Source organism: Pinus tabuliformis, chromosome 1_2 (genome assembly GCF_031772625.1).
Source record: "Pinus tabuliformis cultivar Carrire ecotype Pingquan chromosome 1_2, CPIR1, whole genome shotgun sequence".
Lineage (NCBI taxonomy): Eukaryota > Viridiplantae > Streptophyta > Pinopsida > Pinales > Pinaceae > Pinus > Pinus tabuliformis.
The window spans coordinates 1187444326-1187470869 of NC_142298.1; the positions used below are offsets into that span (position 1 = coordinate 1187444326).

Consider the following 26544-nt stretch of genomic DNA (forward strand, 5'->3'; position numbering starts at 1 on the left):
TGTGCATTTTTCGGTATTGGCCATTCCATGATCACTTTTACCTTCTCAGGATCTACTGAAATCCCTTCACCTGATATGATGTGACCCAAATAATGAATCTTTTCCTGAAAGAAGGAACACTTGGATAGTTTTCCATATAACTGACGTTCTCTAAGGCAGGACAATACTATCCGCAAATGATCTTCATGCTCTTTCTCATTTTTGGAATAGATGAGAATATCATCTAAAAAGACTTGCACAAATTGATCAAGATATTCACGGAAAACATTGTTCATAAGATTCATGAACACGGCTGGCACATTTGTTAATCCAAAAGGTACCACAGTAAATTCATAATGTCCAAAACGTGTCCGGAATGCAGTCTTAGAAATATCATTTTCAGAAATCCTTAGCTGATGATATCCAGATCGAAGATCAATTTTTGAAAAGGAAGCAGCTCCTTTCATTTGATCGAAAAGATGATCGATTCGAGGCATAGGGTATTGATTCTTTACTGTAGCTCGATTCAAGTCTCGATAATCTATGCATAATCTTAAGGATCCATCTTTCTTCTTCACAAAAATTACAGGAGCACCCCAAGGTGATGTACTGGGCCGAATATGCCCTATATCGAGTAGTTCCTTCAATTGGATTTGCAATTCCTAAAGTTCTAGAGCTGTCATTCTATAAGGCATTTTAGAGATCGGTTGGGTACCTCGTTTTAATTCAATAGTGAGATCCAATTCTCTTACCGGGGGTAATCCAGGTAGTTCCTTCGGAAATACATCCGGGAATTCGGCTAACACCGGATATTGTTCTAAGGATGGGCCTTTTTCTTGGCTTACTTCCTGAATTGCATAAGCCTGACAACCTTTTCTTAAACAACGCTTCACATGCATTGCTGAAATGTAGCGTAAAGAAACTTCCCTCTTGATTCCTTGAATTTGGATTGCTTCCCCCTCATCATTTATGCCTAGAATCCTTTTCCCATAACAGTCTACCCAAGCTTGGTGAGCTTCTAGCCAATCCATACCTATGATAAGATCATACGTTCCTAAGGCTGTGACATATCAGTTTAGTCGAACAGACCCCTAGGTCAATTTTGCATTGATCCACACTCAAGCCCACGGTTTGGAGTTCTCCTGAGGCCATTTCCACTTGATGGAAATCATTTTGTCTACGAGCTGCCAACCCACATTTGTTTAATGCATATGACGAAATGAAACTATCTGTGGCACGAGTATAAAATAAGATTTTGAGTTTTATACCATTGATAATACCTGAAGATTCCACTACATTGGATTGATGGGCTGCTTGGTCGTGGTTGACTACTGCATGAATTCTACGATTACCTCATTTGTTTGATATCGGTTCCTTTCCAGTCCTATGCAATATATTCGATGAAGCTTCTGGGCAGTCACGCTGAAAATGCGGTCCTCCACAGCCCCAACAATTAAGCTGCGCTGATCCTCTTGAATCAGGACGTGAATTTCTAGAGAACGAGCTTCGTCCTCTCAAGTTGATTCCTCTCAAATTCCTTCCTCTACTGGCAGTCCCTCGAGATGTCCATGGACTGGTGTTTGATGATTCCGCAGCTATAGAGTTTACTACCATGGGAGCTCTTGTCCCTATATTTCTTGGGGTAAACCTATTGCCATAAGGTGGCCTCGAGCTATCTCCTCTAAAGAAGTTTTGGGGAGTCTTTCCTGGAAATCCTGATTGTAAAGGCCCTACTGGCCCCATATCCTTTTTGATTCCAAGGTGCTCTTCTGCATAACGACCACATTCGACTGCCTCGGCTACTGATGATGGTTTCCACATGCTTACCAAGGCTCTAATGCGAGCATTTAACCCAAATATGAAGCATTCAGCTTGACGTTCATCAGAGTCTAAGTAGTGAATATATTTTACAAGCTCCATAAACCTTATCTCGTACTCTTCCACCGTTTTATTTCCCTAAATTAATGTATGAAAGGCTCTGGCTTACTGTTGTTGAAAGTATGGAGGTAAATATTTTGCGCGGAACCTTTCCTCAAATAGTTCCCAAGGTACATTATCCGATGTAAGGTGCAGCTGCTTCTCCAGATTTCCCCACCAAATCAAGGCACTCTCCTTTAATTGAAACATGGCAATTTTTGTTTTTGATGAAGAAGAATATTCTCTTAACCTAAAGCATCTGTTCATTCCTTCTAACCATGCTTCAACGCGTTCACCTGCTCGACCTCCTGAGAATCCTGGGAGTCTAATTTTCTGAAGCTCCCGAGAAATGTCTTCTCTCGACCCTCTGGACTCAAAATTCTTTAGTTCCGCTGAACTGGTGGTTACATGCTGAAATTCCTCTTTGGTTTTAGCCTTAGTTGACTCTTTTAATGTCTCCAATAAGGCTTCCAAGGAGTTCATTATCACAGTCAACTCTGGCGCTGGGGCGATTGATGTTGATAAGGGACTAGGTGGTGACGATGGTGATGGGGCTAATGATGGCTACAGTGGCAGCATTAATGGTGGTGATGCTGCCTGATCACGTCATCTTCGCTCATACGTCCTTACCATTGTAATGGTTCCTAAACACATCATAACATTTTATAAAAATTTTGAGGTGGACAACCGAATTTAACACACAATTTTCTTTTGCAACTTCACATTCATAAACGGGTATAGTTTTGATATTTTTACCCGCTAAGCGGATCTTACTGGTACCGAGGTCAAGGAGGGTGGTCTCGTGACCTCCTTTTCCTAATGCAGGGTATTCTATCCTAATATTAGTACCCATAAACTTATATACGGTAATAACCAGAACAGAAATACAGTAAGCATGAAGAATTTAAGTTTGTACTTACCTTAACTGCTGCTGATTCTGCTACTGAACTGTTGAACTGGTGTCGTTGATGATGTCGTGGCTATTTTGATCCAATTTCCGGGAGACCAATTCCTCCCAGCCAGACTGAGCAGATGGCTGCTCAATCCAGTAAGCTTCTCGCAGAAGCTCACTGCCCCCGTGCCCAGAACCTCAGACCGATTAAAGCTCTTCCACTGGTAAATCTTATCCCTCTGGTTTGTACTCCTGATTCTCTGCTCCTGCCCTCCACTCTCAGTTTTTCCCCCCTGTTCTCAGCCTCATCTCTGCGGTTTTATAGCCTGGGCTAAGCGGCGGCTACCCTGCACACCAGCGACTCCATCGCTTCCTCCCATGGTGACAGCTTCCTCTAGCATGAGTCATCCTCCCGTACATGTGTTTATGGGGAGTATTCAGGTTTATAAACTTTAGCCTTTCACCATATAACTTTATAATATTGAGTATGTACCTTATCACTTTATGTATGTTTGTTTTCTTTTAATACAAACTTTAGAATTTTTAGGTTAATTAATTTTTGATATTAATACTTGATTTTTTTTTATTCTATTTTATAAATATCAATTTTATTTATTTATTAATATATATTTATACAAGGCATATAATATGAGTATTTAAGGATGGGTCGTTACAGATCCCTCATCTAAGAGATCTAGAAGCTGGAACTTTGTATTGTGTAAGGAAGTGTTGTTGGTTTGTTGGTGAGAAGAGACATTGCATTGTTGGGTGATTTGCTTGTTCATGAGGTGAAGAGGGCTTCTACAACTGGGAGGATGATGCTGGATCAGACAGCTGGGTTGTAATCCTCTCTTACATTACTATTAATAAAGTTCTTTGAGTTTTCCTCCATATAATCGTGTATTTGTGAATCTTATTGTTTATGAATGCAATTGTATGATCAATGTGTTTCTGATTCTGTATTGTTTATGATGTTTTAGATAGAGATTCTTTGATAGTTTGATGTTACTTTGACTCTACAGGTACTCTTTGAAGCGGGACAAGTAGGAGAGGAGTGGAAAATTCTATCAAGGAAAGGAGAAATCAAGTTAGGATCAAAGCGGAAGATCCAGGTTGGTCCTATTTTCTTCTCTTCCATCTATCACACTTAAAAGAAATCTTGAAAAGCTTTCATTGTTTGTTTCTAAGATAACTACCCGTCTTAGTGGGACTAGCAGTTCGAATCGACACTAATTTTCCCTGAAACAATAAGAGAAATACATCTAACAGCAAACTAATCTACAAACTGAAGTAAAGCATGCAAACACAAGTAAAGAGGAGATTGGATTCTTGGATTGGGCCCTAACCCAAGAGCTTCGGCCCTCTGAGGTAACTCAGTGCTAGCTCAAAAAGGATTCCATCTTCATTATCAAAAAATGGCAAGATTACATAAAACTGTCACAAAATAGTAAGCTAGAAATTTGAGTAAAGTTTACACAAGAAAAAAATCTGACCCTAGTGAGGCCCTAGGCCTCTCTACTTATGCATTTGAAGCTACCAATAACTTCCTTAAAATCAAGGAGGCTTGGCTCCCAAAACTCGAGATAACTATCAATCATCTTCCACTTGCTCGATTGCCTTCTAGTGCATGATTCCACTGCTTGTACTCTGAGCTGAATGAAGGGGAATTCAAAGTGAGGAGCAATAAATGAGGGGGATTCCCTCTTATAAGTCCTCTCCTTTGTCTACTTCGAGTTATTGCTATAGTTTGACCACTAGATCCTTGACTTTGACCTCGAAATCCATCAATAATTTGCATTAAATACATGTTAGACCACAAGGCATAATAAGTAACTCAACTCACCCTATAAGCATAAATATAATCAGAAAATCATACAATAAGCTAAGAGAATGGTTGATTTGACTATGTTATGAGGTAAAATGAGCCCATATAATTACCCATTTACGAGGCTCATCATCACCCCCCCACTGAAGGTGTTGCTCATCCTCTGAGCAACCTAGTCAATCTCTTCGTCTTTCATGGCCCTGGTGGCCTCCCTAGCATTACAGGCTTCTAATATGGTCTACTCATGTTCTCCATAGAATCCTGCCTTTCTGCCTATGTCCTTCCACTGCTCCTCTTCTTCTTCTCTTCTGCCTTCCAGCATGCCTAATATGAGTGGAGGACTCAGTTTGAGGCCAATCCAGTTGACCTTCAGCCTTTGCATGGAGTGTTTGTACATTGGCACTCTTCTCAATGCCTCCTTTAGCCTCATGGGGGAATGGTATTCTCTGATCTGCAAGCTGTGGGGTAGGGTGTTCCATCTTCTCATGCATGCATGCATACAGTCATCCCCAAGTAGCCTATGCATATCTTCAAAGTGTGCAATGGCTTGTTCCTGATTGGCTAGATATTTAGGGGAAATCTGAGGGTCATTGGCAAGCAGGTTGTGTGTGCTGATGAGTGTCATAGGATTTGATGGCTCAACTCTTATCATCAATGGTTCATTCTGCTCTTTTATTAACAATCTTTTCATTTATGTTTCCCTAAATTCTTCATGGTTCATCCGTGACGCCATGGCCATTAATTGCAGATCCCCTAGCTTGGCATTGGGGTCCCATACATTCAGGTCTGTGAGGTCCATGTTGTGTAGACAAAACTCTGCCATCTTTGCTTTGTCCTCGGAGGTGCTTTGGTCACACAAATCCATGAACTGCCTGTAGTTTTGGAAAGGCATGCTACCTCTTTGTGCCAAAGTTTTTATTTGGAATTGAAGCCATTGATCCTTCAGATACAGGCCATAAGATTTCGCTGGTGTTCTGCATTGTAGTCTTCTATGGACAAGCTGGCCATGTATGCCAAATGAGTCTCTTTCTCCTGTCGCGGCCTCCTTAGTAATTCATTCTCATGCTCAAGGTGGCTTCTTGTAATGGCTTCTCTGTCTCTGATAGCACTCAATTCCCTGCCCATTTCCCTGATTTTGTCTTCCATGTGGCCAATATCCTCAACTCCTTTGGACTTGGCTATCTGCATCCACCTATGTGTTCTCCCTCTCTCTTTTTCCAATTCTAAAAACAGTGGAATTGAAAATTTCTGTGGGATTATCTTGCCTCCCTCAAGTAGTCTGTAATAGGAGTCAACATTAGGTTGGGGGTTAGGTTCTTATAGCTCTTTTGCTTCCTCTTTCACCTTTGGCTGTCCTCCTATCTTTTCCTCAAGTTTTTGTGTCTCCTGTAGGACTGTTTTAGCCTCCTATAGGTCTGGTTTTGGGTCCTGTCGAATTGTCTTTCCCTTCCATGTAGAAGATCTTGTAGTCCTCCTTTCATAGGTTATGGGTGTCTTGGAAGGAGATTCTTTCACCTTGGTAGATGGTGAATCTTCAATGTTAATGGGAGTCTTTGATGAGGGCTGAGGTTTGCCTGTTTTAATTCTGGTACTCTTCCTTGCCCTGAAATACATGGGGGTTGTTCCTTTCCTCTTCTGCTTCTGCTTGCCTGGTGTACTAAGGGCAGTGAGGGCAGCTGCTGCTTCTCTTTCCAAAGTTCCATGGGACTCTTCTCTTTTCTATGCCCTCTCTGCTTTCTTTTCTCCCTCTTCTGTCTCTTTTTCCTCCTCTTTATCTGTCTCTTTTTCAACTCTCCCCTCCTCTATTTCTTTTCCTTCCTCTCTTGCTCTGCTATGTCACCACTGGCTTCATCTTCTCCTCCTTGCTATTCTCCCTCCTCACTGACAGCAGGACTGACATCATAGGTTAATGCCTTGATGTCATCCTCAGTTGTCATATTTTTGAAAACTTCCCATGCTATAGGGAGTGTAAGGGTATGGAGGGCTTCTTCTACTAGGATCTTGATTAGGCCATGGTGAGCTAGCTGTTGTGAATTTCCTTCTTGTAATTTGTTGCTGGAGTTAATGAGGGACTGAAGGAGAAAGTAGGGGATACTGAGCTTTTGATGTGCTGGGGTATCCATGTCATATCTCAATTCTTGGAAGATTCTGAAATGATATCCATAAACAATGTTGTACCTCCCCTCACAAGAAATGTATTTGATCACTTGGTAGTTAACCTCATCCCAGGGATATGGTATACTAGCCCTCCTAATTCCATTTTTGTCTTCAACAAGGGTTTCATTATCTTGGAGAAATTTCTTCTTAGCAGCCTGGCCAATTGGTTTCTCCTCTTTACTCCACGGCAGCCCAAGAGGAAGGGTAGTGACCCCACTGATGAATTCAAGGGTTGTTTCTATGGAGAGGCCTCTAATGGTTACAGTAGCATGAGTTCTTGTGTGAGGGACCAGAGAGAAAGCAAATTCATGGGCAATTTCATCATCAAACCCTCTAAACTTCTCAACGAAATTCATCCAGTTTTCCCTTGTAAATATTTCCACCACTTGAGGATGTGCATGGAGTCTAGTGGAGTTAGTGCGCTCTTTTCTCATAAACCCCACTATCATACTGCCTGTACTTCTTTTGAAAAACCAGATATGGAGGTGGAGACAAAGAATTTTGAGTGAAAATGGAAAAACAAAGGGGACTGTTTTTTTTTCAAGAAAAAATATAACTTTTTTTTATGTATTTCCACCCTCTTAAAGACTCATTTTATCTTCAATTTGAGACCAACTCTTTCACAATTTGACATTCAACAAAGGGCATTCATGAACCCTACCTCTTTAGACTGAAATTCGTGCTAAAAATCACGTTTCCTCCCTTCAAAATGGCTCACTACCCCTCCTGTAGAAGTCTGTTGTCCCTCTTGTAGATTTCCTGTAGGTGCTCCTGTAGAAAATGCCGAGAGAAAAAATATGGAGGAAATCAATGGAGGATGGTGGATACGAGGCTATGGAGGCATAAGAAGATTGCTGTGTGACTGATTTACTAGGAGAAACTGAAGAAAAGGTGGTGAGAATGCGTGGGGAGGAGTGCTCATTACCTTTTATGGCTATTTTTGGTTATGAGTGTTGAGATGGCAAGGTGTACGTTGCCTGGATTAGGATCGTTGGTCCCCACCTGCTTGGTCATCATGACCCTACCTCGCAATCATCCCCTCATTAATGAATCATAGTTAACTCTTCCTCCCACTACCTGTCCTTAGCATCTTTTGCTTGAGTTGATTGTGCGCATGTGTGGGTGACATCTCAGTTAAGTGGAGTCAACTAAATGAAGGTGGCCAAGTTAACTGACCACCTTTCCTTCTTTCGATTTCAACCATCTCGTTTCCTTCATATGGTTCCTAATTACACAAATGCAGATAGAGGAGTGACTTAACTACTTACCTGTGATCCGAGTGTATTCGCTGCCATCCACTGTGAGGTGTTGTGGCTTTCTCTGTTGCATGCCTTCATTTTCCTTCATGCATGCTGTCTCTACTTGCTGATGTGTTGTTGTATGTTTTTGCAGGTTTTTCTTTTGTTGTATTTGAGCTGCATGTGTCTTTTCTTGCTTTAGATGTGGTCCCTTTCTGTTGGTGCTAGACTTCTATGGGATCAGCTGCTACAGGAATTCCTACAAGAGCTCCTGTAGTTGTTTCTCCCCTTGAAACTTTAGCTATTTCCATGTGCTTGGAGCTCGAGAATGATGCCAGAGGTGGAGATGAATGATGGAGGGATAGTAGGTAAACTTCAGGTACAGTTAATGGTGCCTTTTCCTCCTTTTATTTTAGTTTTTTTCAAAACTGAAAAACTGTTTTTCTGTGTTTTTTCCTTGGAAAGAAATAATAATGATGGTTGGAGTGTGATGCAGGCTTGGAAATGATGGCAAGGAGGTTTGAAGATGGTAAGAGGGATTATAAGTTCCTCATGAAGCTTTTCTTGTCCCTCAAACTGCCTTCTGTAGACACTTTTGGCTCTCTATAATTCCTACAGGAACCTCCTCTAGAAAAAATAGAGCCTCTTGTAGAAAACACAGTTTTGGAAGAAGAGGTACAGTGGGGTGAAAGAGATGCTAAAGATGATGGAGGAAGGTGTGGAGAAGATGAGATGGATGTTGGTATGAATGTCAGGGTCCCCTTGGCACCTTCTTCTGCTCCCTGTAGTCCTCCTACAAACCCGCAATGCAATATTTTTTTTTTTTTTTTGAAAACAACTAGGGCATCTCAGAGAGGTTTTCACCTTAATTTCCTACCCTGGGTGCCTCCAAGGGAGGTTTTCACCTAGGGATCTTATTCTTTTCCCTTTTTTTTGACATCACTAGGCCACCTCAGAAGAGGTTTTCAACCCAATGATGGGACTCAAGCACCTCATGGAGGTTTTCACTTGAGTTCTTATTTTTTCTCTTTTTTCTTTAGTGAGTGGGTGAAGTGGAAGGTAAGACATGCTCCACTACCATCACTATTTTATTTAAATCTTCAATAAACTCTCACTTGGAGAGGGGTTTCCTGTAGACTTTCAACTGATGTCCATTGACAAGCATGGGGATGGCTTCATCATCAATGGTTCTGATCAAAACTGAACCATTGTCATTGCATTTATCCATAGTGTAGGGGCCCAGCCATCTTGTCTTCAGCTTGCCTTTAAAATCATTGTATCTTGAATCATAGAGTAGTGCCCAATCTCCTTCTTGGAATTGCTTCTCCCTGATATTTCTGTCATGCCATATCTTTCTCTGAACTTGAACTACCTTTGTATGGAGAAGGGCTTGCAATCTGTATTCATCCAATCCATTGAGCTAAAGTAATCTCTCCTTCTGTGCATGGCTGAGGTCTAGGTCCAGCTGAGCTGCCATCCTTAGGGTATTGAATTCAAACTCTATTGACAGCAAAGTCTTCTTCCCATAGACCAGTTCATAGGGTGTGAGCCCGGTGGTGGTCTTCCATGTTGTGTTGTAGGCCCAAGTGGCCTCAACTAATCTGTCTGCCCAATCTTTTTTGTTGCTGCTCACTACCTTGGTTAGGATCCCTTCCAATGCTCTGTTAGTGACCTCCACTTGCCCATTGGCTTGTGGATGGTAAGGGGTGGAAGTCTTGTGCTTGATCTTATGATGTGTGAGTAGGTCTTCAATCAAGTTGGAAGTGAACTGACTGCCTTGGTCTGTGACCAACTCTCTCGGATACCCGAACTTGTAAAATATGTTTTCCCTCAAAAACTCAGCTACTTTTTCCTCTGTCACTGCTTTTATTGCTTTTTTCTCAGCCCACTTTGTCAGGTAGTCGGTGCACACAATGATGTACTGCTTCTGCTTTGAAGGGGGGTTGATAGGCCCCACAAAGTCCATGCCCCACTTCTCAAATGGCTCAAAGTTCACTTGAGGTTGCATGGGTATTTCATCCTTTGGAGTGGGTTTCCCCATCCTCTGCCACCGATCACACTGGCTCGTGTATCTCGTCACATCCTAATGAAGAGTGGGCCAGTAGTAGCCTGCTTGCAATATCTTGAAGGCGGTTCTCTTTGCTACAAAATGACCTCCACAAGGCCCATCATGACAGGGTCAGGAGGATGTCAAAGACTTCCTCCTCCCTGACACATCTTCTCGAGATCTAATCTGGGCCAAGTTTGAAGAGATTGCCTCCAATCCAGGTGAAAGGGGCACTTTTCCTTACTATCTTGCTCTTCTCTTTTGAGGATAGGTGTGGTGGGAACTGTGTTGAAACCAAGTAGTTTGCTATATCAGCAAACCATGGAGAGAGTACTAATATGGCAAATAGGTGTTCATCTGGCATTTAGTCATCCACCAATCCTTCTTCACCTGCAGGCAAATTTACTCTAGACAAAAAGTCAGCAACAACATTCTCTTTACCAGGCTTATCAAAAATGGTCAGATCAAACTGCTGCAGTAAAAGAAACCATCTAATAATAAAAGCATTTACATCTAGTTTTTTCTTTAAATATCTAATTGCAGCATGATCAGTGTGCACAAAAGTTTAATAGCCGATGATATAATGTCTGAATTTTTTTAAGGAATGCACGACAGCTAGGAGTTCCTTCTCGGTCACTATATAGTTTAACTCTGCCTTTGACAAGTTTTTGCTTATAAAGTATATGGCATAAGGTAACTTTTCATCAATTTGTCCTAAGGCTGCTCCTATTGCTTTGTTCGAAGCATCTGTGTGAATGTGAAAGGGTAGAGCCCAATTTGGGCCTCTAAGAATTGGGGGCAGTTACTAGCTTACTCTTCAAGGTATCTAAGGCTTCTTCACAATTTTCTGACCATATGAACTCAACATATTTGCCTAGGAGGCCAAACAAAGGAGAGGCTATCTTGCTAAAGTCTTTAATGAATCTCCTGTAATATCCAGCTAAGCCTAGGAAACTTCTGACATCTTTCACCTTTTGAGGAGGTGGGACCCTTTGGATGATGGCAATTTTGTTGGGGTCCACCTGCAGTCCTTGTTAAAATATTGCATGACCTAGCACGGTCCCTTCAGTCATCAAAAATTCACATTTTTCTGGACTGAGGACAGGTTCATCTCCATACACTTATCTAGAACTTTTCATAGGTTAGATAAAGCTTCCTAAAAGTCAGAACCATAAGGAGTAAAATCATCCATGTATATTTCTACTGCATCATGAACCAGTTCAGAAAATATACTCAATACCGCTCTTTGGAAAGTGGCTAGAGCGTTGCACAAACCAAAAGGAAGGACTCGGTATGCAAAGGTACCCCAAGGACAAGTGAAAGTGGTCTTATCTTGGTCTTTCGGACTAATTTGAATCTGATTGTACCCGCTAAACCCATCTAGGAAGGAGAAAAACTTTTTCCCTGCTAGACCGTCTAACACTTAATCTATGAAAGGTAAAGGAAAATGGTCCTTTTTAGTGGCTTTGTTCAATTCCCGATTGTCGACACAGATTCTCCACTTACCCTTTTTCTTTGGCACTAGCACCAAAGGTGAGACCCATTCACTGTCAGAGATGGGATAGATGAATCTTACATCAAGCAATTTCTGTAGTTCTTCCTTAACAATATCTTTAAGTGTTGGGTTCATCCTCTTTTGAAGTTGCCTGACTGGCTTGCAATATTCCTTGATGTATATATGATGAGTACATACTGAAGAGTGCACTCCCTTCATCTCCTTATAACTCCAGGTGAAGGAATCTAGATGTTTTCTCAGTATGTTTCATAGCTCCTTCTCCTGGGAAGTAGATAGGGATGGATTGATTTTCAATGTTATTTCTGGGCCGAACTCTATATCTTTAACACGGAGAGAAATGGGGTCGGCCACACAGAGATTAGTTGCGAGGTTGTTTTGGGTTTCTCTTACTATTTCTTCTAATGGTGATACACTGGGAGGCAGATTCTGAATCAAATTTTCAATCATATCATCCCCATCTTACGGTTTTCCCCCCATGGCGATTTCTAATGTACAAAGTGGTGCAGAATAAACTTCATTTTCATCCTCCTCCTCCAACCAGAGAGGAGGTAGATAATGTTCTAGTAAGGGTTGGGCAGGAGGATATAGGATTAACTGCTTGGACATGTGCCCATTCTTTATGGTCATGTTCCCAGCTCGGCAGCTGATGTAGGCATCGGCTATAGCCAACCAGGGTCTTCCCAGAATGAGAGGATACCAAGTGAGCTTTGCCTTTGGCTGGAGAACTAAGAAATCAGCAAGGAACTCCCAAGAATCGATGGAGACCATCACATCTTCCACAATCCTCTCAGGGGTCACAATGGAGCGGTCTGCTAGCTGCGGCACTGTCATGGTCTTCCTCAAGGAGCTTTGGAGGTTAAGTTTGAACATTGTGTCCTTTGTCATCACATTAATGGCAGCTCCTAGATCTCAAGGTATGTGGGACCATTGTGCCATTGATGTGGGCATCAACTACTGGGCTTCCAGGGTCCAGATATTTTGGACAGATTATCTGCCCCAACATCATGTCGGACAGTTGTCCTATGACATTTATGGTTGGGGCATCTCTCTTGCGCCTTCCTGGATGCCTAAAGCACTTCTTTTTGATCAACCTATTATAGATAGGCACATATTTTATGGCTTGGAGAAGTGGTATCTTCACACATAAATGTTTCAATTCTCGAAGGAGTTCAGTCTCTTTTGGGGTAGGCTAGATTGTAATGGATAGTCTCTCAGGAAAGGGTGGATTTGCTTTAGGTTCGCTTTCCTCTTTATCTTCCTCAACCTCCCTGGGTGGAGGTTGGCTATCTGGGAGAACTTTCCCGGATCTCAAGTTAATTTCTTGAATCTCCACAACATAAGTTAGACATGATGGTTCCCCACTATACACTTGTTGAGCCTATCTGTTGTTCGGGTTCAGATTTCGCTGGGCAGGCATTTGGGGTTGCCTTGGTGGAGTAGAAGGTAACGGTTGTGGTTGGGGAGGTTGTGGAGGCAGAAGAGTGGGAATAGAGTTGTATTGGGGCCTCCACCCCTGATGAGATGCATTCCACTGAGGTTGCGGCTGAGCATAGGATTGAAATGAATGGGTGGCTATTTGGGCATGATATTGAGATGTGAAGGACCAAGGAGGAGCGTGGACCAGGAAGGATGAGTAGGGGGGCCCCAAGAAGGTATGGAGGTGACTTGGTTGGGGTTGTAGTGCCTGAGATGTCCCTTGCATCCCCTGCTGGCATGGTCTAGGTCCATGCGGCCTCCTTTGGTTTATGTAATAGATGTGTTCAGTGACTCCTTCGGCCCCTTGGTATACAACTTTAAGTCTGGGCAAGGAAGGGCACTTATCTGTAGAATGATCTTCTTCACAGACTGAACAAACTTCTATAGAGTTCAATGGGCATTCATTCCTAGGATGCCTCTTGGTGCATCTAGGACAAAAAATGGCCAAAGCCCTCTCTGCTTCCTCTTATTTTCTTTTGATATGTAAGGTATCCATTTGCATGGAAAGAGTCTGCAACATCTCACTCTTGAAGTCTTCCAGCATGTTTCCAATTTCACCTTTGATGGATGAATTGGAAGAAGAGGTACTAGCTATGGGTTGACTCCCCCTACCTTTCTTTTTGGCTGCTCTAGAATGGCTTCTAAAAACAGTCTTTATGTCCTCATAGGATAATTGGTAGATGTCTCCCCCGACTAGTAGATGGAGGGTGTCTAAAAGGTCTTCCCGAATTCCCCTGAGAAGGACCAACTTCAGAGACTCAGGGTCAAGTGTACACCTGGCCCTTTTGTCACTGGGTTGGAACCTCTCTTCATAGTCTTCCAAGGACTCATCACTTCCTATGGTCATTTGGAAGTTTTCTTCTTTAGTTTCTTTTGACCTACAATAGTCTTGATACTTGTTGTTAAAGGCCTGCTGCATCTGAGCCCAAGTTGTAATGTTATTGCCAAGTAATCCCATGAACCAGCGCAATGCTACATCCTTGAGAGTAGAAGGGAACAATTTCAACTTTTGCTCATCTTCTGCATAGTCATAAGTTCGACAAATGACAGCAAACTCGAACAAGAAGGTGTCAGGATCTTCTGTAGTTAGACCATGGAAGCGAGGTAGGGTTGAAGGACTTATATTCTTCATTTTGGTGTCCCCATTGGTCTCCCGAATGGGGAAGGTGCCCTCTATTCTCTCTCCATTTCCCCTAGCATTTCTATTTTCAGCCATTGGCTCCAGAGGAATGTTTTCTTCTTCTTCTTCCCCTATAGGTTCTTCAAATATGTCTGGATGCCCACCTAAGGGTTCTTCTTGATTGTAGCCACCGAAGAAGAGAGAAGATTGACTGTGTGAAGCAGTGGGGGTGTTGGGCAAAAATTTTCCTAAGTTATCTCTACTCCTACGAGGCATGAAAGGAAATATTTTTGGTTGTTTTTTGTTTCTTTTTCCCACACTGAAAGTACCTACATAAACTGAAATTATGCTTGAACAAAACAAATTGCAACTAGCTGAAATGAACTTGCTGAATGGAAATTTGCAGAATTGAAAAGGAAAGCAAGGAAATGCAGAACTGAAAGAAAAGAAATGACTAGTCTACTTTTGCCGAAATAAACTATTAGCATAATGTTACAATAGGAAATAGAAGAAAGCAGTAATCACAGAATACTCTGACGCTTCCCCAGAAATGGCGCCAAAAAATGGTGAGCATCAATATTGCAGCAAGAATGCTGCAACTTCTGGGCTACCAACTTTACTTTTATCAACACGGTAGTTCGTAACAAACTTGGAAGCGTCGATGCTATATGCACAAGTACTAGTTCTCACTGTAGGTTGTCACTTGGTCAGCCGACACGAGATCACTAGGAGCTCAAGCCAACTTCTATAGATTTCAGAAGAAGCTCTATGTGTGATGAAAAGAAAGAAATATTACTCTACAGATGCTATTCTAACTGCAGAAAGGAGAAAGACTGGAATGTAAAGCAAAGCCTAGTAAACCCTAATTAACAAGCTAATTCTACTTTTGCCAAAAACAATACGAAAACCATGAAAGAAATGACATTACCTACTCAAGGAAGTAAACAACATCTAACCATGCTATTTCTGGAAGTAAATAAGCAAAGACATATTTTTAGATTTTTATGTGTTTTTATGTGAATTTAACATGCATCTAATTTATTGTGTGTGAGTGTGGCAGTGAACAGGTGGCATTAGAAGGCGGTTTTGGAGCTTGGGAGGATGTAGGATGGTGTGGATGGATATTAGGAGGTCTTAGGTGGCCTTCTGGAGGCTTTTCCAACACTCGGTCTTCAAAAGAAAGTCTACAGGAAAAACTACAGGAGGACACAGGGAAACCACAGGAGGAAAACAAGGAAACTACAGCAGGCCTACAAGAGGAGGCCGAGAGAAGTTTTCGTTGTTTTTAGGGTGTGAGAGTGGGTGGAAAAGGTGGATGAAGGTTGGAATGAGGTGTTAGGGTGCCTAAGGTCTACCATGAATCACCAGGAGAGAGAAATATGATTGGGTTTGCTCAAGGAGAGAGGAAGAAGTTCTATGGAAAATGAAGGAAAACTAGGGCAGAATTGAGGTGAGGTTTGGGAGATCTATAGGGCTTGGATCAGATGGAGTGTGACTACTGGTAAGATGGCCTACTGCTGGAAGAGATCTGCTGCATAGAAACTAACAGTCAACCAAAAAAATCAAGCAACCAATGAAATAAGTGCATCTTAGGAAAAACAGAGTTTTGCATTAAAATGGCCTAAACTATGATGTAGATAAGGAAATGCTGAAAAATGTTGTAAGAGCATGCCAAAGGAATATTGCAAATCAGGAAGTGAACATGATAAAGAAGATCTAAAGCTGAGAAAAACTGGACTATTAACCTACTAGAGGGCTGCAAACACTAGAAGTCCTAGAATGAGGAAAATCTGTGTTTTGGGGGCAACAAGAGATTCTTTGCCTCAAATCATGGTCCTAGAGGGACGAAGAGAGGCCAAGACACTGTTTCTAGCCTTTTGAATCTTCTCTGATCACTTCTTAACCTACTACAGAAAGCACAAATGGAAGCAAACTACTAAATCATCAAAAGCAACCTATTCTTAATCATAAGAGAAATACATCTAACAGCAAACTAATCTACAAACTAAAGTAAAGTATACAAACACAAGTAAAGAGGAGCTTGGCTACTTGGATTGGGCCCTAACCCAAGAGCTTCAGCCCATTGAGGTAACTCAGTGCTAGCTCAAAAAGGATTCCATCTTCATTATCAAAAAATAGCAAGATTACATAGAACTGTCACAAAATAGTAAGCTCGAAATTTGAGCAGAGTTTACACAAGAAAAAAATCCAACCCTAGTGAGGCCCTAGGCATCTCTACTTATACATCTGAAGCTACTAACAACTTCCTTAAAATCAGGGAGGCTTGGCTCCCAAAACTCGAGATAACTCTCAATCATCTTCCACTTGCTCAGTTGCCTTCTAGTGCATGATTCAGTTGCTTGTACTCTGAGCTGAATGAAGGGGAATTCAAAGTGAGGAGCAATAAATGAGGGGGATTCCCTCCTATAAGTCCTCTCCTCTGTCTACTTCGAGTTATTACTACAGTTTGACCACTAGATCCTTGACTTTGACCTCGAATTCCATCAATAATCTGCATTAAATACATGTTAGACCACATGGCATAATAAAGCATAAATATAATCAGAAAATCATACAATAAGCTAAGAGAATGGTTGATTTGACTAGGTTAGGAGGTAAAATGAGCCCATATAATTACCCATTTATGAGGCTCCTCATGGTGCCCTCAAGTAGCGACGCCCCAATGGTGGAAGTATTCGCAATGGTGGAGATGGCCATTGGCACATCCCCATCCAGCTTGATAGAACATAAGGTGGAGAAACATGAACAGGACGAGGAGGAACAACCGAGGAAGAGCAAGCAGAGGTGTTTTACGTGCAATAGGCAGGTGGGGCTGACAGGCTTTAAGTGTCGTTGTGGTGACCTTTTCTGCGCTCAACACAAGTACACTGATATGCATGACTGCTCTTTTGAATATAAGACGGTGGGCCCCCACGCCATTCTCAAGGCCACTCCTCTCGTGAAAGCTCCAAAAATCGATACAATATGAGTGTCCATTTAAAAAAATCCATTAAACATTGAGGATGCAGACTGCCTTTTCACTGTTCCTTCTTTCAAGCCCAGTATTATCTCTCTGTGCAAATTTCATCGTGTTTAAATATCTTCATTTCAGATTGGAACGTTGATAGCAGTATATGCACACTGGGGATTTGCTTCCATAAAAGGAATCGACTGGGGATGGGTTGGAGTGATCTGGCTTTACAGTGTGGTATTCTATGTTCATTTAGATATAATCAAGTTTGCAGTGCGTTACACTCTTAGTGGACAAGCTTGGGAATTGCTCTTTGAGAGGAAGGTCAGTTTCAGGCATTCTCCACTCTTCATAAGTTTTCTATTTTGTTGTGTCGGAAAATTTTCCCTGTAGCATATATTCTTCTCTTGCAAATACTCATTTTGGTAACAATGACATCATGCAAATGGCTTTCAAAACAAAGAAGGATTACAGGAGAGAGGACAAAGAAGCCAAATTGGCACTTGCTTAGAGAACTTTACATGGTCTGATTGCTCCTAATGCCTACACTTCTATTGGGCGTTCATCCATGATTGCAAAGCAAGCCAGAAGACGTGCAAAAATTGCAAGGTAACAAATCATGGAAATGCATAATGCTTTCAGACTTTTTGTTGTCGCCCTAATCCTATTTCATGAGAAAAACCAAATTGATTTGAGTCTTTGCATTTTGAAAATGATTTGAAGATTATAAATACCATGCCCTGAGCAAAAAGTGTGTTCTCTGTGTTTTTGCACAAGTTTTATTATTTAGGAAAATCTACATGGCTTGCATTCAATTCCATTTCACCAATGATCTGAAGCAAGAAAAACTTGTTTTTAATATTTACAACTATTTGATGATCAGTAAAACAAAAAATTCAATCCTCATGCCTATTCAATTATAGGAGAAAAAAATTTGTATTTTGGAAACAACCTTGGGAAAGAACCATTGTTTTAAAACACTGCACACGAGTGACCCCTTCCATTTGCTTCATGCAAGAAAGTATACTCAAGTTATTTATCTAGAATATCTGAATTCTGCTTCACTTAGCCATTTTGTCGGGAATGGAAAAACATGTTGATGCTAATAGTACTTGTGTAGGTTGAGAGAACTGCATACATTGAAGGGACACATGGAATTAGTTTGACCTTGTGCAGGTTGAGAGAACTGCATACATTGAAGGGACACATGGAATCAGTTGTTTGGTTAAAGGGATTAGACATCAATGCCATTCAGCAAACATATACTGTTTAAACCAGGCCAACTACATTCAGAGGATTATATACTCAAGCGGATTCACCTTGAAATCTGGGAAGACATCTGAGCAACACTGGCTTGTTTCATAAAAGCATATTGGCATGTCACTAGGAGAGAGAAATCATCAATCGCAGAAACAACGAGAGGCTGAATTTCCTTGTCATTACGACAATGTTTGTTTCTACTTGTATTGGCTTTCAAACAATTTCAGAGTTCAGATTTTTGAGGCCCGTTGTGAGATTGAAATGAATCAATTCTTAGGAGACAAGTTGTAGAGATTTTTATTGGTTCATAAGATTTTGTTTTTTTACTTCTTCATTGCATGTTTTTGTGCACATCTATTGAGTAAATTATGGAACTTCAATTTTTTTTTTATTGTAAAGTTAATTTTTTAAATTTCTTTTTTAAATTAAAAATTATTTTTTAAATTTTTATTTTTTAATTTGTTGATGTAATGAAATGACTAATTTTAAAAAATTTAATATATATATATATATATAAAATCTTCTCCACTTAATAATATTTATAAAAATGAAATCTCAAAAAATTTAATACATAATATATAAAAATAAAGTCTCATCACATTTAATACATAATACATAATATTTATAAAAATGAAGTCTCATCACATTTAATAGATAATACATAATATTTATAAAAATGAAATCTCATAACGTTTAATACATAGTACACTGAATATTTATGAAAATGAATAGTCTAAATAGGAAAGACTATTTGTAATGTATGAATGCAGCGGCTACATCATCAAGCACACAAAAATAAAGGTTCACCAATTTTCAACTAAAAACATTTGATTTTTTTTAAAGTAAAGGTAAATCGATTTTCAACTATTCCATTGGAAATAGGGTTGAGTGGTTAGATATCAAGAGAGTTTTTCAAACTACAAAAAGATATATGTTGGTGCATCCTTAAGTGCAGACAATGATACTATATTATTTATTTATTTTGTTAAGAATAAATTCAATTGTTGTATAATTCTATATGCAAAATATATAATATGTACCATATTTATTATTTTTATTTTTATTAAATATATAATATACATCATATTTATTATATTTAATTTTGTGTTTTATAAATTTATATTAAAAATATTTAATGTATATTTTAAAAGACAAAGTTATGTCATATTGCATATTATATAATTATAAATATGTTGTAATACATATTGGATGTAAAATTTTATAATTGATTTGAGATCTAGAAAAGTCAAAATTAAATAGTTGTTTTTTTAAGTAATTTTTCCAAGCTTTATCTTATAAATATGTTGTAATACATATTGGATGTAAAATTTTATAGTTGACTTGAGTTCTAGAAAAGTCAAAATTAAATAGTTGTTTTTTATAGTAATTTTTCAAGCTTTATCTTATAAATAGAAATAACGAATTTTTGGTCTCATTACTATTTGTAGAAAGTGTTTTTAGAATAAATTTTTTTTTTTTAGCTTTATTTATAAATTTATTAGGAATTTTTAATAGATTGTTATAAATTTTGATTATTGAAATTACTCTAAATGTTGTTTTATAAAGAAAATACTAGAATTCATTTAAAGTACTAGAGTTTGCAAAATGACAAAATCGTATCATCAAAATTATGATATTTGTGGATTCTATCAAAATTACTTACTTAAGAGAGAGGGACATTTGTTAACAAATAGCTAAATGTTAATTTAATGAATATTTAAATCACACATATTTATTTGTAAATCTATTTCAATTACTTAAAATACATTTATTATTTACTATTTAATAATAATGTTTTTTTGTTAATCAAATTGGAGTAAATTTTTACTCTTATCGAATGGTTTAAAAATCTTTAACAATTCAAATTCAAATTCAAATTGAATAAAACTATTATCAATTACATGCATAAATTAAATAGCATATATATATATATATATATATATATCTATATATATATATATATATATATATATATATATATATATATATATATATATATATATATATATATATACACGCCCTTCATACTTAATTAGAAATTATACCAATGAAATCTTTAGGAAGTGCATACTTGTCTCAACAATGTAAGTCTAACTCTAGCTTGGAAGTTGTATCAATGAAATGAAATCCTTGCAAAGTGCATACTTGACTCACCTTTATAGTATTTTAGCTAGTCCAAACCTCACATTATTTAACCTAAACATTTCATAATATATACAAGGGTAATGTGAATAGGCTTCCACTTGTACATGCTTTTGGAGGTATTTAACTCTATAACAATTTAAATTAGTCTAAGTCTTGGTCAGTGAATCAAAAACTTCACATTCTTATTTTATTCAATATTAATTAGGAAAGTTATAAATTCCAAGTTTACCTTAAACTAGGGTTTATGATTACTATGTAACATACTTTATATGTAGATACTTTAAACTAAGATTTAGGAGTACCCTCTAACATATTTTGTACAATTAATGTATAACAATTTAACTATAAGAAAAATTTTAAATCCAAGACTACCTTAAATTGGGATTTATGTTTGCTATGTACCATACTTATACTTATATGTAGATGGTTTTGGAGGTTTTTAATTCTATGACCATTTAAATTAATCTAACGTAGTTATCAATTACTTTTTACATAAAAGGTAAGTACTAAGCATAAATGCTACATATTACACTTGTTTTATCATTATATTGTCCCTCAATGATAAGGATTTTCATGGAAAAACTTCCACAAATTTTTAGTTGTCAACTTGGGATTAGCTTCAGCAAAAGGTTTTCTTTTTTAATATTTGAATATTGCTTATGTTCATTACTTTTCTTGAAGCCAACATTGTGGGTTTACAAAACTTTACTGAAATTTTCACTTGAGTACATTGCTAACTTACATTAGATTGTGCCTAAGAGAATTATATATTGAAAGTATCTATAGGGCTTAAAAGTATAACGAAAAATCTACAGAAATTTGGCACTGCATTTTGAAGTGATTCTCTGGCTTGACAATCTACCTATGATTTTAGATAACTAAATACTGTAAGGAGAGTCCACAATGAAAAATACATGACTTAGAGGGTAGGGAGAGAAATTAGTCCAATCTGAATTGTAAATGTTAAGTAAAAATCGCAAGTCGATTCACATGAAAGATATAGTTTAGAAAACACCTATAACACTTATATATTCAGACTTTGAACCTTCTTTGCTTTCCCTCCTATTTCTCCTTCCTCTCTAAGCATGTATCTCGAAATCACAGTATATTAGAAGACTTTGTTAGGGAAAACCCAGGAAATTCCAAATGATTTATGTTGTCAGTAGAGAGTTCTAATGGTCAGTGAAGAACCCAAAAGAAACGATGTGTATAAATGCAAACAAAGGAGACTATAAGCTCCTCTGTCTCAACAATGTCACGCAAATTGTGTTAAAATAAGCTAATTACTCCCGCATGAGGGGTTGGCTAAACTTAGAGAGACAGTTAACTAACTGTTGAGGGTTGAGTGTTGGATTGTTGAGTCAAGTTGAGTTAAGTGATAGATGAATTTTACTGTGTGGTTGCATGTCAAGATATTTTAGGCAAGTCGCTAGTTGGAAAAGGTTAAATACCCTTCACTGGGTTCACTGTAAGTATCAAGATTTGTGTGATCAATAGAAGAGCCGCACCTCGTGTATTTGTGTGTGAATTTTTGTTTTGTCTCGTCTGTCTTTCCAACAAATTGGCATCAGAGCGAGGTAACAAAAAGCTAAGGATAACATATTAGCAACCGTCCGTGTGAGAGGAGAGCAACTTATAATTTTTCTCGTAGTAAGTTTTATAACGCAATTTTTCTCATAGTAAGTTTTACAATGCACCTTGTAGGTTATATACAGGGCGTTATAACGCACCAGGGCTCAGTAGAGAGCCGCGTTAACAATCCTTAAATTAAGCGGTTTTAGAAGCACGAGGGTCAAGTTTATTTCCGTGGCTTTAGCAGACTAACGCTGGAGTTAGTCATCGTGAAACACGTTAGTCGCATGCCCTCATCACAAGAGGAGCATTAGCGCATAAGACTTAAAAGTCAACCACATAAACAATAGTGAAATACGTTGTGTTATATGTTAAGTGGGCCTTTTGATTTTATGGTGAAGTATAATTTTTTTTAATGTATTAAAGTTTTTTCAAAAGGGCTTTTGAAAAAGTTTTTTTTTTTTATATGTTTTTTTTTTATATATATAAAATAAAAGCTTAGGTTTTATTAAAAGGGGTTTTTAAAAGGGGTTTTGCAAAGCTTATAAAAGGAGAATTTTAGGGTTTTTAAAAAGAGAATTTTTTTGGAGAAATATGGCTTTCTCAAATTTCTAGCCTTAGTTCCTACTATTTACAGGGAATGATTATGATGTGTGGGCAATTAAGACGAGGACCACGTTGCATGCACATGATGTTTGTGATTATATCCAGTTTGGGTTTTCAGAACCTAAGGATGAAACATCAAAAACATATCTCAATAAAGCAGGGAGGGAACAATGGAAGAAAAACAAGAAGAATAATGCACAAGCGTTGCAACCTATCCAACAAAGAGTGGATTGAGCAGTGTTTCAGAAAATTATGATCATGTCTTCAGCAAAGGAAGCATGGGATACTTTGGCGACAAACTATAAAGGTATGACCAAAGTCAATATTGTTAAGTTGCAAAATACTAAGAGAAATTTTGAAAGTCTGCAGATGAAGGAGACAGAGGACATCGATTCTTTCATGAATCGGGTCATAATTGTCGTAAATCAATTAAAGATTTATGGTGAAGAAATTAAATATCAAACAGTGGTTGAGAAGGTCCTCATATCTTTGCCTACCAAATTTGATGTTGTGGTAGCAGCCATAGAAGAAGCCAAGGATTTGGCATCATTAACAATTGATGAGCTGATGGGATCACTTCTATCACATGAGGCAAGGAGAGAGAGAGAAATAAGGATTCCACTTTAGAGACTTCCTTCAAAAGTCAGGTTTCTATTTCAAGAGACAGAGGTCGAGGTAGAAGTAGATCGAGAGGCAGAGGATGAAGCAGAAGATATGGTGGTCAAAGACATGGCCCAAAAGAGCATGAACATGAAAGTGGAAGCAACTACAGAAGCTTCAAAAATAACCAAAGAGTTGACAAATCAAATGTGAGATGCTATTATTGCAATAAATTTGGTCACTATGCTCGTGATTGCAGGAAGAAGATAGTTGATCAAGGGAACCAGAGAGCTAATGTCACTATAGAGAGTACTAACTTCATGTTCCTAGCTTGCCATACCATGCATGAACCTTCTGCTAGTGTGTGGCTATTAGATAGTGGTTGCAGTGACCACATGACACGCAACAAGAATTTGGTTACAAATTTCGATCAATCTGTAAAAACAAAGGTAAAGTTGGGGACTGAAAATACTATGGAAGTAGATGGAAAAGGAGTGGTCAACATTCTGACCAAGCAGGGGGGTGAAGACAATCTCAGAGGTATAATATGTTCTTAGTCTCAAACATAATTTGACAAGTGTTGGTCAATTGACACAGAAATTATACATAGTTATCTTTCAAGGTCAAGAATGTGTTATATATGACAGGCCCCCAAGCAAGCAGCTGATAGCGAAGGTGCAGATGACGAGGAACAAACTCTTTCCTCTCATAATGAATTACAGTGATCATGCCAGTTCTTTTACATTTGCATGTTCTCATGATTATTAGTTATGGCACTTTCAGTTTGGACACTTGCACTTTTCTGGTTTAAGATTGTTGCAACAGAAATAGATGGTCAGAGGATTACCTCCCATCAAAGAACCTGCTAGTACTTGTGAGTGTTGCATCTTGGGAAAGCAACACCGTGAAATTTTTCCAAAGGGAGTTTCATACAGAGCAAAGAAACCTCTTGAGCTAGTGCATACAGACTTGTGTGGACCTATGAGGACACAATTGATTGGTGGAAGTTGTTACTTCCTCACTTTCATTGATGATTATAGCAGAAAGACTTGGGTTTACTTCTTGAAGCAGAAGTCTGAAACTTTTACAAAGTTCAAAGAATTCAAAGCCTTAGCAGAGAACCAAAGTGATCAACAGATCAAGGTAATGAGGTCAGATCGTGGTGGAGAATATGACTCAAAGGCATTCCATGATTACTACAAACAATATGGAACCAAAAGACAGTTTACAACCAAGGACACACCGCAACAGAATGGTGTAGCAGAGAGAAAGAACAGGACAATTATGAACATGGTAAGAAGCATGTTGAAAAGTAGAAACTTGTCTAATGAGTATTGGGAAGAAGTAGTTGCATGTGCTATTTATGTGATCAAGGGATCTCCTACAAAGAGTGTGATGAACAGAGTACTGGGACAAGCATGGTCAGGTATGTCTTGCAACGTATCTCATCTCAGAGTATTTGGATGTGTATCTTATGCACGTGTGCCTAAAGAGTGAAGAGGCAAATTTGTTGATAAAAGTGAAAAATGCATATTTACTGGTTATAGTGAGCAATCAAAAGATTACAAATTGTATAACCCTATCACAAAGAAGACCATAATTAGTAGAGATGTTGTGTTCAAAGAACAAGAGGCATGGAATGGAACTGTAGACAAGACAGTTGATGCACAAGTGCCATTGATGGAAGAAGATGATGTAGCAGAAAAGGAGTAGCAAGAATCACAAGTGAAGAAACCAAAGAGAAACACACCAACAAGGACTCCAAGATTTTCAAAGCAACATGGACCTTCATGCAGATCAACAGATCAAGATTCTCCCAGCAATCAATCAGGTGATGAATCAAGAAATTGTAAGAGAAAGATGAGAAGTCTGAAAGATATTTATGATGATTTGGATGTTAGTTCAAATTTTGCATTGTTGTCATTCCAGCCTTCTTCGTTTGAAGAAGCAATTAGAGATGAAAATTGGGTACAAACCATGGATGAATAAATTGAAGCTATTGAATATAATGATACACGGGATTTGATTAATTTACCAAAGGAAAAAAATCTCATTGGTGTAAAGTGGGTGTACAAGAAAAATTTGAATGAGAAAGGTGAAATTGACAGATTTAAAGCTAGATTTGTAGCAAAAGGATTCTCGCAGCAACCAGAAATAAACTTTGGAGAAACATTTGCTCCAGTAGCTAGATTGGATATTGTAAGAGCAGTTCTAGCCACAACAACGCAAAACAAGTGGAAAGTATATCATATGGATGTGAAATCAACCTTCTTTAATGGAATTCTAGAAGAAAGTTGAAGGTAACGAAGAGAAAGTTTACAGGTTGAAGAAAGCGCTCTATGGACTGAAGCAAGCGCCTAGAGCTTGGTATAACAGAATCGAAAATTACATGATTAAGAATGGATTTTACATAAGCAACATTGAGCCTACCTTATACACAAAGGTAAATGAGCATGGACAAATTTTGATTGTTTTCTTATATGTTGATGACATGACTTTTACAGGTGATTTTGAGATAGATGAATCTAAAACAGTCATGATGAAATAATTTTAGATGATATATCTTGGTCTCATGAAATATTTTCTTGGCATAGAAGTTGAGCAATCTGAAAAAGGAATTTTTATTTGTCAAAATAAATATGCCAAAGATTTGTTGAAAAGATTCAAGATGGACAATTGAAAACCTGTCCCTACACTAGTTACAACAGGTACAAAGTTAAGCAAGGATGATGAAGGATCATATGTCAATCCAATTCTATTCAAAAGATTGGTTGGTAGCCTCATGTATCTCACAGCTACAAAACCAGATATCATGCAAGGAGTGAGTTTGATTTCCAGATTTATGGAGACTCCAAAAGACACACATTGGAGTGCAAGAAAAAGAATTATGAGATGCATAACATGAACTAGATATTGTGGCATAATGTATGCAAGCACATAAAAGAAGGATTTGATTGGATACATAGTGATTTTGCAAGCAGTTTGGATGATAAGAAGAGCACTTTTGGTTATGTGTTCCATCTTGGTTCAGGTGTGATTTTGTGGGCATCTAAGAAACAACCCATTATGACACTTTCGTCAGCAGAAGCAGAATATGTAGCAGCAACATCAGCATCATGTCAAGCAGTGTGGTTAAGAAGAGTATTTGATGGACTCAAGAAAAAATAACAAGGATCAACAACAATATATTGTGACAACACCTCAATGATTTCACTATCCAAGA

At 38.5% G+C, this 26544-nt stretch overlaps 1 protein-coding gene and 1 pseudogene across 1 annotated transcript in view; one reads left to right on the forward strand and one right to left on the reverse strand.

The window, feature by feature from the left end:
• LOC149210474 (uncharacterized) overlaps positions 1-26544 on the reverse strand; it is a 155448-nt gene that overhangs the window by 119957 nt on the left and 8947 nt on the right. The window lies entirely within an intron of this gene.
• LOC149210476 (uncharacterized) overlaps positions 1-26544 on the forward strand; it is a 91750-nt pseudogene that overhangs the window by 62465 nt on the left and 2741 nt on the right.